Source organism: Micropterus dolomieu, linkage group LG01 (assembly GCF_021292245.1).
Source record: "Micropterus dolomieu isolate WLL.071019.BEF.003 ecotype Adirondacks linkage group LG01, ASM2129224v1, whole genome shotgun sequence".
NCBI classification, from domain to species: Eukaryota; Metazoa; Chordata; class Actinopteri; order Centrarchiformes; family Centrarchidae; genus Micropterus; species Micropterus dolomieu.
Genome location: NC_060150.1, coordinates 30,015,148 through 30,025,648, shown reverse-complemented (window position 1 = coordinate 30,025,648; position 10,501 = coordinate 30,015,148).

The following is a 10,501-nucleotide window of genomic DNA, read 5'->3' as shown; positions in this document are numbered from 1 at the left end:
GCCAACCTGATGCTCTCAGCTGTCACTACCAGCATCAGAAACATGTAGGAGAAAACATAGGCAGTCCATGCTGACTAATCACATGCCTCCATGTGGTCTCTGTAGCCACCATAGCCTCAATGTATAGATACATTTTTGAGGAAGCACACAGCTATGGAGTGGACTACAGCATAGCTTTGTAGCTTCTGCAGTAGGTCTTAATAAAGCTTAAGGGAGCTAAGAAAAAAGAGAAAACATTGTAGTTACTGTTAAAGAAGAAGATCAATTGTTGGTCTGCAATGGGAAGCAAACTCAGGTCTCCTGCATGAAGGTGCAACATACTCTGACATCCTCACCCTTAAATGCCACCTTGCTCCATAAAATACTTTTCTTACACTAGCATGCAACGTTGCCATTGCACTTTCCCCAAAATGTGCACTTTTGAATCATCAAACATGAATGTGATTCCTAGAGATAGTGATGGCCGATTCATAGCCTCACAAGTTGACTTACACAAACCTGTCTCTGTATCCCAGTGCTCTAGTGTTGATATGACAAATAGGTGTTAGCGAGTTTAATCAGCAGAAAGCCCACACACAACAGCACCACAATATCTCAATGACGCAGTGTCCTCAAGAGGAAGAATGGAAGGAAGGACAGGAAAGCCTTAAAAACAACAAGTCATATCTTTCTATGACTTATATGAAATATCATTTCTACATTTCTGTCACTTAGGTGACAGAAATGTCACTTTCTACATTCCTGTTTTAGGTAAAACATGCATCTATCATTGAAGTCCATTTACTCTTATGTGTTGTACATCAGAGGATCTCTTGGCTCATATTACATCATCCAATAGGCAAATCAGATTGGTTATCTATTTCCAGTAATACTACACACAGTTGCTGAGATGTAACCATTAGTGGATGTATCTTGAGGCAAGACAGCGGAGAGCATGGACACCATGTCAACAGCTAATGGTAAAAGGAATAAAGGTGAATTTAATTATAACAGCACTTGAGGGTAGCAACTGACTGCTGTCCATATCAATACGCCATATTTCTTTGACTGAGTGGGTCTAATGAGAGGTTTCGTTTACAGAGAATCATTTGATTAAATTCACCTAACTCTGGCAGAGCTCATGACAGTAGGGAGAGGACAGGAGAAAATTTATTTTAGGATTTGACTGGCCATAGTTTGTAAAAAAAATTCAAATTTCAACTGCAAGCGATTCCTTCAATATGTAGCTGATATTCAGAATTCATAAATGCTTGAATTGGATAATGATCATGTTCTTAAAGTAAGATCTGTGTCTGAGCCTTAAACTGCCTCTTGAGCTGCAACCTCTCTAACCTGCACACTAATTCTCTAAAGAATGTAGGCTACAGTATGAAGCTTATCCAGCTAATGCAAAGTGAAAAACGGTTGCTTAATTAAACAAAATAACATGTTCAACAGTAAGGAGCCCCAAAGTGTTAATAACTAATCATATGGATAAATTGTGTAAAATATATAAATGAAAATACACTGTCAAATTATTTAGGAAATCGTTAAAGATAACCTCTGTCATCACCCCTGCCTCCCTGAAGCAACAGCTGCTGACAAATTTAGCCAGTAAGCTCCCGTTAGCTAGAGCAACAAAAATGTCACAGTAATTCTGCAATTAGAGGTTGTTACAGTAACCTCTCCTTTTGTCTAGCTTAGCAAGGATGCACATGCTACCTAGCTGGCCAGATAACTAACTATGCTGTGGTGTGTGTGCCAGTGCTAGTGTTGGCAGTTTTAGCTAGCTCCTGTTGTATCCAGCGAACACATGAGCTGTGTCTCAATTCAGGGACCGCATCCTTCAAAGGCTGCATTTGAAGACTGAATACGTCACAGTTGGTGCGACAAGGCTGTCCCATTTCGAAGGCTCCTTCAAATGCAGCCGAGAAATGCAGCCTTCTTTTCCTCTGTTTGGAGGATCCAACGGCTGGATCCTTCGCAGCCCAAGGCATTCCGAGATTCATTGCGCGCCTGTTGATTGTCCCAACTTAAATAATGCCATCGGCTTTGTCTGTGGAGTTTAACCCCCCCGGATTTTACCTAATGTAAGCATTGGATTTCAACTCACTTAAAAAAGCCAACAACACAAATGTAAAAAATAACAAGAGGCATAAAAGCGCAGTATGTCATTTAAAGAATAGGATTGTGGATTGAAGTGAGTTAATTGATTAGCTGGCCAGCTAACGTTACCTAGTGGTTCTTGATGTGCTAATGTTAAATGCAACTCGGGTGGGTAAGTTACAACTTAAAAAATAAAGCCTTTAACGTCTTCACTTAAAATCGAAGAGGTTCAGAGTCTGACCTTCCTCTTACCGAGATTGTGGCGATATTATACGTCGCTTATACTTAGACTGATTCAACGTTAGACAGGTTGTGAACCCTGCTTGGTTTTCAGACAGTTAACGTTAGTAGCGGTTGCAAAAACCTTGGGATATAGTACACAGTTAACATAACTGCCCTCTTCATTAAATTGAGGGGGGAGAGCGACCAGCTCTTCACCGGGGCAACAATTTCTGCCAACGTGGTTTGGAGGTAATTAAAGTATCAATATCCCTTTTGATATATCTGCATTTGATCATCTTGTATTTAAATGAAAAAAGTTAAATGAGCCCCCATCCTATACAAAGCCTGTAACAATAATACAACTAGCAGATGTGGCGGCCCTTTTGTTGTGCCCTGTCGCCTTTTCCAGTCATCACAAAATTACGATTTCTTTTGTTTCTCTGATTAGGACAATTTTGGAGAAAATGGGCCTGTGGGGCAAGGTGACTTCCCTCCAAGCAAAAAATTAAAAAAAACTAAAACAAAGTATGTATTTGATTTTTAAATTTATATAATCTGTACATACAGTATTTTATCATTTTTGTATAAATCGTTCACTATGTAGCATAAAGGGAACTACAAACTGCATTTCATCTTACAACCCTGTTTTAAGATAATACATAAATTTGCCTTGTACGTTGTATATTCATTTTAGCCACACACGTTAATAAACACAGTTGCTAAAATTTGTTTTTCTGCTGTTATTTACAATGATTGATTTCCTGTGCCTTAGGATTGCAAATGTCCAGGGTCAGGAGAGGGTGTAGGTGGGAAGCCCACTGCTGCAACTTGGCCCTGGTTTGTCCTCCATGGATCTCATGGATGAGGTGTTGGGACAGAGGCATTCCACCACCCCACCTGTCATAATTGCCTCTATGCCTGAGGACACACCAGGGCCAAGTACTGCAGTTGGTGGCCAGGTGGAGGAGGAGGAGGAGGAAGAGAAGAGCCAGCCGAGAAAGAGAGAGAGGATGAGCTGCTTCAGCTTCTCAAGGAAGACATGAGGTTGCAGAGAGGGAGAGGAGAGCACAGGAGAGCAGAGAGAGGATGGACAGGCTTTTCTCTCTACTAGAGAGACTTGCTGAAAAATAATCCTTAAATAATAATATCTATAATATTTATTAATCAATTAAAATAAAATATTTGTTAAATAAATGATTTCATTTTCTGTGGTCTAACTATTAGTATTTACAACATTTATTCCGCTGAGCAGGGAGACCCTGGTGATGCTGCTGTAACTGGATGGGCTACCACAATAAAGACCCAGGTGTGTTCTGTCTGCGGGACATCATCTGGGGTGGTCTCCAGAGTGTGTTGCAGGTGTGGATGCATCTCTCCACTGTCCACCGCATCGTCCATAAATGGGTTTGCAGGGCTGGTTCAATCGACGGCTGCCATGTCACTAAGATGTTTTAGTAAGAGGCAAGAATAATAGGCTGTGCACACAAAATACTAATTCACAATCTTATTTTGACAATAAATCTCTACAAAATATTTGAACAGGCCAAATTGTTAGGATACGGATAGGAATTTACCGATCTTTTACTTGCCTGTTAAAAATATTGGTGGTCAGGGTGCGCCTCCTCCAGGGCAGACACCTCTGACTGTCTCCAAACCGTTCTTCTCATCCTCCTCAGGCTCATCCTCTGGGGACACTATATCACCAGCCCCAAGGCAGATGTTCTGGAGGATGGCACATGCTGTTATTGACCTGAAATGGTTAAAAATATATTTCAATCTGAAAAAAAAAAAAATATGCTTTTTGATGAATCAGTCTGATTTAATTATTAGTATAATTTTAAAAAATACTCATGTGAGGTACAAAGGTGTGGTACACCTCCAGCGCTTGCAGGAAGATGGTCCAGAACCTGGTCTTCATCATCCCAAAAGCACGCTCTATAATGGAGCGTGCCCTGGAGTGATGGTTGTTGAAGCGCTGGGCTCCCACACCTTGTATTGGCCTCTTGTAGGGAGTGATGAGGGGGAGTGGGTGTTGGAGGCACGTGTACCCTCCGTCTGCAAGGATGAAATGCCCTGGAGGAGGGTAGAGTCGTGTACAGTGGCCAGTAGGGGAGCACTCTGGAGTCGTGGACCGACCCAGGCCAGCCCACGTAGGTGTCAATGAAGCGGCCCTGATGGTCACAGACAGCCTGCAGGATGATGGATGGGAACAGTTTCCTGTTCCTGTAGCACTGACCATCAGGGCCGCTCGGTGGCTTGATGCGGACATGGCAGCCGTTGATTCCTCCAGCTCTGTGTCTTGCAAACCCACGGGATATCTTTTCTGTTTCATCCTGGGTCTTCAGTAGGTGGATGACTTTGTGGCGAATGGCCACCACCTCCTCAGTGACTCTGGACGATGCGGTGGACAGTGGAACGAGGCATTGCAAATACTCTGGAGACCACCCTGTATGATGCCCCACTTGCCAGCCAGAAGAGAAACACCAGGGTCTTAATTGTGGCACCGCATCCATGTCTCCGTTCCTGGTTTAGGAGGCCCAGTAGCACTCCCAGGGCCTCCCTGCTCAACCAGAAATCTGGCCGTGGGTCCACCTGGTTTAAAAACCTGTCCAGCACAGGAACATTAAAATTTATCCAGCAGTACAGGGGCCTTGGCTGGTTTAGGGAGAAAAAGTAGAAAAAAATGGTTATGAAGTGTGGGAGATTAGTTAAGTTAGATAAGGCTTGTATATCTATCTATTCAACTTGCTTTAGCTGATCAATGACAAAAACAGTGTCAATATTTTATTAAAGGTTAGGTTTTCTTTAAATATGAAATTTTGTTAAAGTGAAATGGCAGTAGCAATTATAGCATGACTACTTTTGATCTAATAAGTTTATGAGAATTAATACCAAATTATGAATTTTAATATTCAGAAAATATTAATTCATAAAGCTTCTCCTTCTCACCACCCGAGATTCCGTTCGCCCAGGGTCTCGGGATTCCTTGGGTATGGTTAATAATTAGACAATTATTCACTAGTGATCAGTTAGTTAACAATCGCTCAATTATCTTAAATCAGTCTCATATCGAAGGGGTAAATTCTCATGACAGGGACTTGGAGTTGGGCAACACACACACCATTCCTTTGATTACAGTGAAATTTATTAACTAACTAAGGTGACTATAAATGCGGTTACATATACATCAAAGAAATAGGGGAGGGGAGAACTTGATTCACATGGGCAGCTAAACTTAAGATAATGGATTAACAGACTATTAGACATCACTGACCACAGAATGCAGGGTTTTGGTCTGCATGTCGTTTCTCCCAGCTGGGTTGCTGGTAGGCGGCCTCACACTGGCGGAGTTCCGTGCTTTCTCGGTTATGACAGCTTAAAGCCGTCGCTTTCTCTGCCAGGGAATTGCTCCGGAGGTCCGTCTTTTGTTGGCTTATTGAAGAAACTCGCAGTGGGGCCTTTTCAAATCCTGGCTCGGGTCAGAGGTTTGGTCGTCCTTTGTTACTGCTGGCGGCGCATGTGGATGACCCGGGTGTTAGGGGATCAGTGTAAGTTAGCTCGACGAATAAAGCTTAAAAAAAAAAGAACTTGGTCGTTCTTGAATTAAAATTGTGTAACTTAACGGTCTGATAACTTTTAACAAACAAAATAAAATAAAAAGCAAGTAAAGTTGCTGGAAACGAGGGAAAAATCAAGGTCGTGGCGCTTTGCGTGTGGCTTGAAAACGAACAAAGGGCCTTCATTGCGCTGGGTCAAACTTCTTAGGGCGTTGCCAGGAGAGGGAGCACGCTGGGCGCGTGCCGAAGCACCGGTCGTTGTCTCCTCACACCCTGCAGAAAACGCTTCACGAGGGGGTGGGTGAAGACAGATCTGTCGCCAAACCCTCATGACAAGATGAGATAGCTACCGCATTCACCTTAATGGTTGAGTGTGACAGTCCCTTCTCCATTAGGCCCTGTAAGAAGGAAAGGATGGATCCCATTGAGCAGGTTATGGGATTCATTTCCTTCTCAATGCAAAAGCACTGAAAGCCCAGCCACTTAGCTTTGTAGCAGGAAGTAGTGGAGCCTGCCCTCGCCGCCTGGATGGTATGTACCACCTCTGCGGACAGCCCAGCCTGTCTCAACCTCTCCCTTTCAGGAGCCAAACCTGGAGAGGTTGGCCAAGCACCGGCAGCCTGCCTATGGTGCTTGACTCCTGTTACAGAGCCCCCCAGACCTGAGGCACAGGCCAGGGCTCCGTCACTGCCAGCTGTGTCACTTCTGCGTACCACCCCGCCGATCTGCGGCCGGGTTGTCAGTCATCCTACCAGGATGACTGACAACCCTTCCTGTCTCACCCTCTCCAGCAGGGGGGGATGAGATGGAGTGGGGGGAAAGCATACAGCAGCCCTTTTGGCCATGGCCGCCCAAGGGCAGACTGTCCTGTGGTAGGATCGAGAACCGCAGTGGGTGTTGTGCCGTCTGGCAAACAGGTCCACTTGTGCCGTGCCGAAGCGAGACCAGATCTGCTGTATTATATCGGGGTGCAGTCTCCTGACACTGACACATATAAGGATATCCGGCCGAGCGGTACCCCTGCCCTCAGGCGATGAGGGGACCCCCAGAACCACAGGTCCCTCTGTACTGACTGGAGGGGCGTCACCATGCATCGCTTGTGCCTCTTGAGGTTTAGATGCAGGCTGGTAAACCAGCGTTGTAGCCGCCGCATGTGTAGCAGGCCCAGGGTAACCACTGGATGGCAGCTGCATCACTGACAGCGCCGTCACAGCAGTTCCCAGCTGGGGCTTGCGGACCGCTTGGAAAAAGAGTCGTCTGTCTGAGTTCCGACAGATGAGCTCTCAGGCTGGTTGTGTTGAGCACAACCCCCAAATACTCCACCTCCTGGCGGGGATAGGGGGAGCTCTTCTCCCAGTTGATTGCAAAGCCCAGGTTGTTCAGATGCAAAATCAACTGAGCTGTGTGGAAAATTGCCCATTGTTTTGACCTGGCCATGACACATGGTCATCAACCAATCGCCGGGCTGCACTAGCTCTAGCAGTTTCCTGAGTGTCAGCATGCGGAACGGTTTCCGTGCAATATGCTGGTTCAGGTAACGGAGATTCAGGATGGGTCTGAAGCCTCCAGTCTTCTTGGGGACCAGGAAGTACGTGGAGTAAAGACCCTTGTACATGTTGTGCGTTGGAACGACAGAAATAGCCTGTTTCAGCAGGAGCTGTTGACCAGGAAGTCCATCTCCTCCTGAGAGAACAGGTTGGCTTCCTTGATGCCCAGGAAAGACGGTGGGATCGGCAAAATTGTAGGGAGTAACCCCGCCTCAATGTGCCGTCCATCCAGTCTGTTGGCTTGCAGCAGTGTCTCCATTCCGTGTGGAAATGAGTCAGGGGACGCGCTGTTAGCTGAGGAGCGTTGTGGATTAAACACTGGAAAGCTTCCTTGGCCCTCACAGCCACCAAATCCTCCATAAATGGGAGTTTGGCCCAAGGGGGGTGCAGTCAAAAGGGCCAAACCGGTCCCGAAAAAAACGAGCGGACTGTGGGGTCATGAACGCTGGTCGCTCCGTTGACGTCATTGCCTGCGACAGTGTTGTCGTAGCGTCTTCGGTGACGTGTTCACTATCGGCAGGACTGTCGTGAGGAGCAGTGACGAGCCGGGGAGCTCTCCTCTCCACCGCTGTTGGCCACTTTGGGAGAGATTGTGTCCCCTCTGCTGCCAAACGGCGCAGCGAGCCGCTCGCAGAGGCAATGAGCGATCTTCTTTGCCGCTTCTAGTCTAGGCTGCTCCTCTGGCCGCCACGGTGTCTCGGGGAGGGCGGGGTGCATTCATGGATCCACCCTGAGTAGCCAGTGATGGCGACAGCGGTGATCTGGCTTGATGGCGAGCACGGCATCTGAGAGTGACATTACGATGGCGAGGCTGAACTGCGCCTTCTCCTCCTCCAGCCTTCTGAAGCACTGAGTAGCAGAGTATATGGGGCCAAAGAGGCCATCAGATGAGATGGGGGCACCCAACAGCTCTTCCCAGTCCTTCCCATGGAGAGCGGTGAGTAATATTTTTTCAAAATGCTCCAACGTCCCCCTATCCTGCGTCAGCGGCGGGCGGGGCTTCCTTCCTGCTGACAAGCCAGCAGAGTGAGGAAGAAGGTGGGCAGCGAGGGCCTCTTCCACCGGGGGTACGCACGGAACAGCTGCTTATGTGTGGCCCTGCACGCGCAGGAAATCAATCAAACCCGCAACGGGCGCCCTCGTCCGCTGCGGCTCTGCCCAGGGAGACGAAGGCGGGCTGAGCACGCCGAGTCGATCTATAGAACCCCTCCCGGAGCCGACTCACCGGCTTCGGCAGGATGGGTGGGAGCAGTGCTAGCCCGCCGCTATAGCCATAACCGTGGGGAAGTTCTGACGGACTGAAGAGGAATTCATTTGCCCTTTAGAGATGGCGTGGTCCCTGCCGAGGCATTCAAAGCTGAAGCGATGAGTGTCAACCCTGGCGGAGGAGAGGTAGTACCCACAGAGTCCAGTAGAGGGTGGAGCCTGTGTGAGATAGAACAAACTCCAGTGGGTACTGTCCACGGCCTGAAAGTGACTCGCATGCACAGAAGAATAAAACAACCTCACACTCAGCACGCTGTCGTACAGAAGTAAACAAGGAGCCAGAGGTTAGCGCCGGTTAGCACCTAATTGCTAACCCTCCCGATTTTCACACTCCGTATGTCTTTGCCCTCTCCTGGTTTACTCCCGTGGACGCATCTCTCCCAAATTATGAATTTTCACAACTTTCTGTCCTTTCCATGACATTCTTTACTGTTTCTGGCGCTGTACTACGCATCTGCCCCACAACTCTCTCTCTCTCCACTGAGTCCACTCAGATAAGTAGCATGCATGTAACTCGTGACCCGGCCTGGAGGATTTTTATCAGTACTTCTTGAATTTTGATCTACTCTGGTTTTAAATTATGACAGAATTATTCTTTGTGGCGATTTTAATATTCATGTTGATGACCCCACCAATGTTAATGCAACTGACTTTTTAAATATGGCCACTTCTTTTAACTTCAAACAACATGTCAAAGGGCAAACCCATAACCGTGGTCATACACTGGACTTGGTATTTACCCTGGGTGTCAGCATTTCCTCTGTGGAATTAGTGGACATGACCACTCTGACCACAGATGTATTGTTTTTAGCTGCAATTCGCCTCACCAAGCTCCGTGTGTTCTCGCATCTTTAATGAACAAAGTGTTTCAAAGTTTTGCGCATTCTTTCAGAGCCAAAGCCAACACCTGTCTGATTCCAACACCAACAATCTGGTCGATCACTTCAATCATATCTGCTTGTCGTCACTAAATATTACTGCTCCTCTAAAGGTTAGGCCTACATCTTAAGCTAGTAAGCAAGCCTGGATAAATTATGGTGATAAAGCATTCGCAGCCTAAAAAGGGAATGCAGGAAAGCAGAGCGCAGATGGAAAAAAATCCAGTCTCCAAGTCCATTACCTCAGTCTGAAGGATTTATTAATTAACTACAATAACATGGTTAAGGATGCGAGAACACACTATTTTTCTGAACTCATTACTACACAAACACAATCCCAGGTTTCTGTTTAAGACTGTGGATCAGCTGGTAAACCCAACCCCTCCTTGTGCCTCAGCTGGAGGTAATGATGACTGTGAATTGTTTTTATCTTATTTTACCAATAAGGTGGTATCAATCAGAGCCTCTATTACCCCCGTGGCCTCTTACTCAGAGGTTCCTCACCAGCAACAAGAGAGTTTTAACCAGTTTTATCCCATCGACTTGTCTGAGCTTTTAAAGACAGTATCACATACAGTGGGTACGGAAAGTATTCAGACCCCTTTAAATTTTTCACTCTTTGTTTCATTGCAGCCATTTTCCAAAAATCAAAAAAGTTCATTTTATTTCTCAGTAATGTACACTCAGCACCCCATCTTGACAGAAAAAAACAAATGTAGAAATATTTGCAAATTTATTAAAAAAGAAAAACTGAAATATCACATGGTCATAAGTATTCAGACCCTTTGCCGTGACACTCATATTTAACTCAGGTGCTGTCTATTTCTTCTGATCATCCTTGAGATGGTTCTACACCTTCATTTGAGTCCAGCTGTGTTTGATTATACTGATTGGACTTGATTAGGAAAGCCACACACCTGTCTATATAAGACCTTACAGCTCACAG